We start from the raw sequence: 7,869 nt of genomic DNA, 5'->3' as shown, positions 1-7,869 counted from the left end.
ATGTCCTCAAATGTCTTCTTTTGTTTTTTTCCCCCAACAGTCTACAACTCAAAGATATTCAGTTTATGGCCATAGTGTTGTGAATAAACTAGAAAATATAGAATAACATTTGGGCTGTCCTTGGATTGGTTCAAGCCCTGCTGATGTGCCCAGCAATTCCCTGAAATCTCCATTTGCTCATAGGAGCTGTGCTGTAGCTAACACTGACCCCAATGTTTCCCCTCATGGGTCACTAGTGCTTTTTTTCGCCACCAACACAAATGGAAAAACGCACTACCCCTTCCTTTTGACTGAAATACACTCATGACTCGCTTATTCCTCAAGAGGTTGGATGTTAAACTGCTCAGATGGTCGCTTGGCTTCAAGACATGTCAAGAAGGATTTTTGTTAGTTTTTTTTTGCCAATCTTAAATTTGCAGTGACAAACTGCTAGGACGAGCACGAACACTAGGGGGCGCAAATGCTCCAACGCTGTATAAAGGGAGGTGGCTCCTCCAGCCGATCACCTCCTCCTCCATCCTCCATCCTCACGTCTGCAGAGTCCAAACCTGAGCTCAGCCTTCACGCTGCTCTCTTCCTCCTCCTACCTCCTCCTCACACTCATCAGCGCTTCACATAATAGAATCACAGCAGTCTGAGGACATTATCATTCAAACACATACTTGTCACATGAAAAAAAAGCTGCCACAACTCTGGCAAAATGTGCTGTCACAGAGGTATTTTACTTTTAATGATGTTTTTTTTTTTATATAGTGCATCTGCTCTTTAGGAGGCAAAACAGAGAGGGGAGAGTGACAGGAATGAGGAACGAGGGGCGGGAGGCAGTGAGATGGATTTGAACCAGACATATTATGAGCACATCTTATACACCCTGATCATTAAAAGAGAGGAAATGGGGAGGGGATCTATGGAAGAAGGGCCGTGGTTCATGCATTCATATTTAATTTATCATTTGAGCTGCTGTTGCCTCAGCTCTTGTCATTCTTCTGACTGAGTAGCCAGTATGAAGTCTCCTTCGTGGTTCCAGTGTGCTGCTGGGGTTATTGTGTTGCCAAGGGCAGCGCCTCCATTGTAACCCAGTAGGTCATGAGGGGTTAGAATATCTAGGTTATGGTAATATAATCTCTTTTACCCATGATTGCACCTACTGTATTTGCTGGGGGGGCTGCAGTGGAGGGATAAGAGTATGTGTGTGTGTGTGTCTGTCTGTGCACGTGCCCAAGGGGCATGCTAAGTAGGTAAATGTAGGGATGAGGGGGGCTGGGATGGGGGGGGGGGGGGGGGGGGTTCCATCTGGTGTGCGTGTACCCTCCCCGCACCCCACCCTGACCATCTCCAGATTAAGAGGCCAGCTCTGAGTCCCTGACCCGGAATCCTTACCCTATCCCCATCACAGCACACACCCATGCCCTCCTCCCTCACTAAACGTCCCTCCCCTCCGTCTCCCCCATTTCCTCCTTAAGAACAGACGGCCTCATGGGAGAGACATGGGGTGAGGTCTCCATTAGCGGGCCCACCCCTGACGTGCAGACTGTGGTGTTGCATTCGCGGTCCTGCACTGAAGAAAAATGGGAGTTAAAAGCGATGGTGTCAGCGGTGCTAAAAGTGTTAAGGGTGGGGGGTGTGGGGGTGGGTGGGATTGTGGAGACAGGGTTGCATGAGGTAAAAGAAACTGGACTGTTTACATTTCAGGCTGAAATTTTAGTTAAAACAAATCAGATCACCGTATAAAGTATATGCTGATACTGATATCTACAATAAGCTAAGCTGATAATCCAATGATATTAGACTGCTCTCATGTCTGCCAGCCTACCCTGAAATAGACTGAGACTTTTTTTTTTCATTGAGCAATAACCCAGATCCTACATATCTAAGTGTCACCCCCCCTCCCCCTCATATATCAATCTGCTTTAACTCCGTCTCTCCTCCAGCTCCCTATCTCTGCTTCTGACTCGCCCTGGATCCACATTACTGTCCCCAATACACCCATCGATACACACACTCCCTCCTTAGGCACTGACCCACTGGGGGGGCTTTGTGCGAATCCAGGCCACACCCAGTTTTGAGGACCCAGTTTTGTCTTGTTTGTCATACCAAGTAGTGCTTGAGGCTCTGCGCACACTGTGTGCTACATTAAATGGGGATGTTACAGATCTTCTTTGACCCCTGAACAATACGACACAGTTACATATAAAACCTAAAGAACAGAAGTCGCCCCAAGTAACAGACAGTGTATACGCCAGCGTGTTCGATGCCTTTAGTCACCCCAGTTGCACAGAGCGTGCTTTTCTTCCCTTTCTCAGCACCAATTACCGCCGCTGACAGTGATGAATTTTATTTTGACACGTCGGCTTTCACGCAGCGTTGTCGCCCCGCGTCGTAACAGCGAGGATGCTTGTTTGTGACAGGAGCCGGAGAACTAACTACGCAACATATGGAGCTTTATGATCGAACTGTAAGCATCCAAAATACTTTCACTTTAATGGAAAGCATGCCCCATCAAGTAGGGTGTGGGAGGCAGCATCTAAAAGCCATTAACGGCCAGGCTTCCACTGAATCCTTAATGACTGCGTGTTAATAATTATGCGCCCAGAACTGCACTGTTGAATTGATTGTTGATCAACCGGGGGGGGGGGAGAAAATGACAAATGGTGCCCTTTGGCTTTCCCTCTATTTCCAAACCTAAACACTGTTTGTCTGACAGGCAGGTGTGTTTTCATTTTTTGAGTAATTCCTTCACCTGATTCTCTAACTTCCTTGGGGGGTCATTTGGAGACGACTTATGACATTTTAAGTTCTCCATTATAATTTCCTCAAGTGTCTACTCCCATTATCGCTAAAATTAAGCTATAATCCATTGTATGGTAAATTGAATGAATTGGTTTGGGGATTTATTTAGCAGGATACCTTATTTATGAGGTGATTGTGCCCTGTGGCGAGCCCCATTCCTCATTTAAAAAAAGATTATGGTACCTTAATTGATAAGATAAACAGGCCATTATGGGGTTTCTTTGCTACACCTTGCAAACTGAATGGAGTTTTTTTCCCCCCTCCCTGTCGTGTAACACTAATCCATCTCCTCATTTCTTAATGTAGTGCATGTAACAAGGCAACATTGTTATCAGAGCCCTTTCAATTATTATGTGTACTCCCAGGCTAAATAATTATGTGTGCTCAAAGCAGAAATGTCTATTCCTGCTTTTTGAATGGAATATTAAAGCGGAGGCTATTAAATTTACATTATTTGGACTCACTATCGCGATCTTAACTGGGGAAACTGGAGAGCCGGAAGAGAGATAGAGGCATGGAAATCCATTAAGGGCCAGTGAGGAGATGTAAGTGGCGGGTACTACTGGGAAAAACGATGGAGGCGGGGTGCGAGTGAGTGAGGGGACATGTAGCAGAGGTAGATTGGCCTAATTGGCACTTTTGGCCGTCTTGTCACATACCTGCTTAATTGGCGTGCAGAGAGGTCGGGGGGTGGGAGGGGTGAACGTAAGCAGGGGGTTTAGGAGCGGGCGCTTTCCGAATGGGTGGGAATTGTGTTTGCGTGAAGCAGCGACTAGGATTGACAGAGCTCCGGGTGCATCCTTCCGAGAACCGAAGAGAGACAGAAAAAAAAGAAAAAAGCAGCGGCTCATCAGCATACCACATTAAACATTTACACTGACCTACAAATCCTGACAGCCCTCCACCACCTTCTCCATCCTTCAGTCACACCCATCACTTCTCCTTGTGTTTCATATCTTCTGCTCACATCTAGCAGCTCCACTCTCCACACACACACACACACGCACACTGGCACATCAGCTCTGTTTTCTTTGGTTGATAATGAGGACTCGGCAGGGGAAGACTAGAGAAATTGAGGGGACGGTGGGCTGTTTTCTTGTTAAAATGAAAAGGAGCTCTTTAGGTTTTAGACAAGAGGCAAACCTGATGCACTTTGTACGCCCTCTTCCTTCAATCAACCACTCCACTTCTGCTAAACAAGGGGCGATAGCTTTCATGACCTTTTGATACAGCATTTCGAATCTTATTAGTTTTTTATTTTCTTCTTAATGTAAAAAATCGAAATGCTAATCATTTCTGGGAGAATCGCTGTGTCATAATTCTCCTCTGGTATAAAGATTGGATTCTCTCATTTTGGAAATTTAATGAAATTTGCTGCATTTTTTTTAGAGAATCTTTCAGTCTTTTAATTACAGTGGTGTAAATTCATCAGCTGCTGCCTTTAAAAACAAACACCAACGTTTGCCTACACGAGTGAGAACTCCTGACGTCATGATTGAATGCAGAAAGCACGGCGCGGAGATGCGGCAGCTGTAGCTTTTACTCATGCGGCTCTGTGGTTTTTTTAAGGGGAAACAAATGGGAGCGATGCAGACTGTTTATCGTGATCGAGTGCAGATGTGTTTTTGTGGCCGGTGCACTCTGCTGTGGAAATGGTTTGGGCAGTGAAAGAGGCAAGAAAAATACAACAAGGATGAAAAACAAAAATATGGGGAAATGAGAGTCTCTCCTAGTCTGTCTCTCTTGTTCTCTTCCTTTTACTCTGGCCCCATCCAAGGTCGCCAATAGACATGATGAAAATTGATTTCCAGGTGGATTATTTTGTGTGCACCCACCCTTTTTTCCACAGAGGCCCGTGTGACTCTCACTCAGTCCTTTGCACCCTCCACCTCCTGAGAACACCTGCTTTAATTGCCCATTTCAATATTCTACACTCTTTCCATGACTCTTTCACCTCAAGCCTCCCGAGCTCGCCGCTGTGCACTACCTGTCTATTAGGCAGCTGATGTGCTGATCGATAAGATGGAGAGCGATGTGAGGGGAAGAGCAAAGCCAGAATCAAATCATTTCTCTTTCTAGACCCCAGCAGCAGTCTCTGTCCTTCCACCTACAAATCATCGCCTTGTTAATCCTCCTTCAAATCTTATCATTGTGGGTAAATGCCAACATGAATTTAGTGAGCTTTTTTAGAGGGAAAACTGCCACAAGTAAAAAGCAAAAGTATTGTTCAGCTCTGTGAACTTGGTTTTATCATTGTATTATCAGTGTCTATTTTCCTAGGTCTTGATCAGTTTTTTGGGGGTCATTCGTTTTTTTTTTTTTTCTTCTTTACAGAGGCAATGCAGAAGCTAAAAGGCTACAGTGTGCTTTATCGACAACAGAGAAAGGGGTGTTCGATGAGTCAACATTATTGACCTGGGGATATGGGACTAAGCAAAGATAAACTCTGCTGAAGGGATGATCAAGCTTACTTTAAGTTATGTCTTGCATCATCAGCTATTTGGGCTTTGAGGCCAAATCCTCCTTTGAGCCAAGGTCAGACATCTGGACTTTTCAGGCTGTGTTATATTGCAGTCACATAGCTCAGTATATTTCATACAGCGCTGATAGTGTTTTTGTATTATTCAGAGCTTTTAAACTAGTATCACCTTTGATTGAATGATGAACACAAAAGCATATGCGATCATACAGTTAGGGAATAGAATTGCTTGAAAATCTGGATGAGAATTCTTAACAGAAACAGGCAGGCCAAGGTATTTTCACAAACTGTCTCCAGGCACATTGACCTGAGCTACCACAAGATAAGCAATTTGTGGTCATAGTTTCTTGTGCTTTCTTGGCACATAGGCCACAGATCATGGTTTATACTCTGGCCCTGACAACACACAGCTGTGGAAGAAAAGGGGGAAGTAAGGCTGGGAAAAAAGTTAACTGCCTGGACTTGATTTTGGGTCTCATGATGGGACTTTCAATGAGAATAAGAATAAAGTAAGAATTGCTCATCAGAAGAGTAACACACTTCTTTTTCAATATTTGAATATCAGCAATTATTTCCATGTACATTCTTAGACATTAGTCCAACTAGAAGAATCACTATTTCCACTTGATCTATTAATCATTTCCTATAAAATGTCAGAATATAGTGAAACTACCCTTTTAAATTATCGAGAGCCCCAAGTGCTGTAAAGCACAAAGAAGAGAGGAAGTACTTTAATGCATGCATGCATTCACTTCATATTTGCACACTGAATGTTAGCCTCAGGATCACCTCAGGATGCATGCTGGCTGCTGGTGGTGTGGTACTTGGAGCCAGAGCCAGAGTTCTTCCAGCTGTGTCTCACTTTCTTGGGCCTCATCCAGAGGGTTGTCCGGGCAAGGCTGTCTTACCCTAACAAGAAGAGCTCCCCAGGGGGCTATCGCACCTCTCTCCCAATCTCAACCACTAAGAAGCTGAGGAGGCTGACACCAGCTCTCAGACCTGCCAGTGTACTGCGCACTAGACGACACACACACACACACACACACACACACACACACACACACACACACACACACACTACTCTCTTCTGCAGACAGCGGGGTCTTGAGGGTTATGCTGCTCAATTTCTCTACTCTCTTTTCCCTCTCTGGTTCTTTCTCTATCTTGGCAGTAGCTGCTCCCACCTCTTTCACCAGCCATTACCCTCTCGCCGTCTCTCCCTTAGTCTCACCCTTTCAACTCCTTGCTGTCACTCCAACTCCCCTGTGCCCCCCCCCCCCCAACTCAGTTCATTCACCCTTTTCAAGCTCTTAAAATCTAATCCTTCTTTTTTTATACTTACTACACCTGAATCTCTGTCTTTTTTCTGTCTTCTCACACCTCTCCCCTTTGTTGCTATCATCAGATCTCATGCTTCTTCTACCCCCCTGTTGAAGCAGTCAGTCTATTCCACCGGCATGGCCCCGCTCTAAACCACCCTCCCCACCCCCCCCCCACCCCCACACACATCTACCACTCTGCTGCTCTTTCAACTCTGCACTAATTTGCCTCCTCCTCCAAGCTCGGCCCTGGCTCCAGCTCCTTTTCCCATGAGATGTGATTGCCTGCAGAGGGTGTGTGAGAGCGAGCGCCTGTGTGTGTGGAGAAATCTGATTGTGTGTGCCTGTCTGTGATAGAAAGTGTGTATAGTTGACTTCAAATTGTGTGTGCAGGTACGTGTGTGTGTGTGTGTGTGTGTGTGTGTGTGTGTGTGTGTGTGTGTGTGTGTGTGTGTGTGTGTATAAGAGAGAAAGGGTGAAGTCATACAGTCAGCTTCATGTGTGTGTGTGGTTGTACCCTCAACCCCCCATTTCACTCTCTTGTAATGAGGCAGATTGCATTAGCAGGACGCGGGTGCCATGGGATCTTGATAGAAGTTAGCCACAGGTTTAACCCCCCCCCTCCACACCACCACGCCACACACACACGTACATACTCTGCTCTACAATCTCCCTCAGGGCAACTCACCAGCTACCAAATCATTTATCACACAGTAATGGCTCTGATGATCTCTCTCCTCTCCCTATATCTCCACTTAAGGGGTTTGCCCTAGATTCTCAATCACAGGACTGCTACGCCCCCCCCAGAAGACATACACACACACACACACACACACACACACATATGTGTATTCCTAGGCTACATGCACATGTTGAAAATATTTTAAAAGCTGCCTGAAGCAGAAGAAATACACCTGTCTAATAAGCCGACATTGTCCGAATGTATGCTGTCATGTTTGGAAACTGGTGCAAATAGAAAGATGAATTGCTGTGTCGAAACAGTTGCTTGATAAAAATGAATACACAGCAATTTGGATCATCAAGACGAGCAAGAAAAGAATTCATTTTTGACCTTGGAAAAAGTAGTTTGACATATAAAATTGTAGCTCTAGCTCTGCTTACAAGCTTTCATCCCACCCAGATCATCAGTGGTTGAAATCTTCAGAAAAAGTAAGCGGACCACGAATTAAGATTTCTTTGTGACATCCTCAAAGTCATTTATCAAATAGGATTGCCACATAGTTTCATCTTAAATGAATTAACATTTTGGGGAAATGCGCT

This window comes from Scomber japonicus, chromosome 4 (genome assembly GCF_027409825.1).
Source record: "Scomber japonicus isolate fScoJap1 chromosome 4, fScoJap1.pri, whole genome shotgun sequence".
NCBI lineage: Eukaryota > Metazoa > Chordata > Actinopteri > Scombriformes > Scombridae > Scomber > Scomber japonicus.
The sequence above is the reverse complement of the archived record's forward strand: the minus strand, read 5'-3'. Positions refer to the sequence as shown.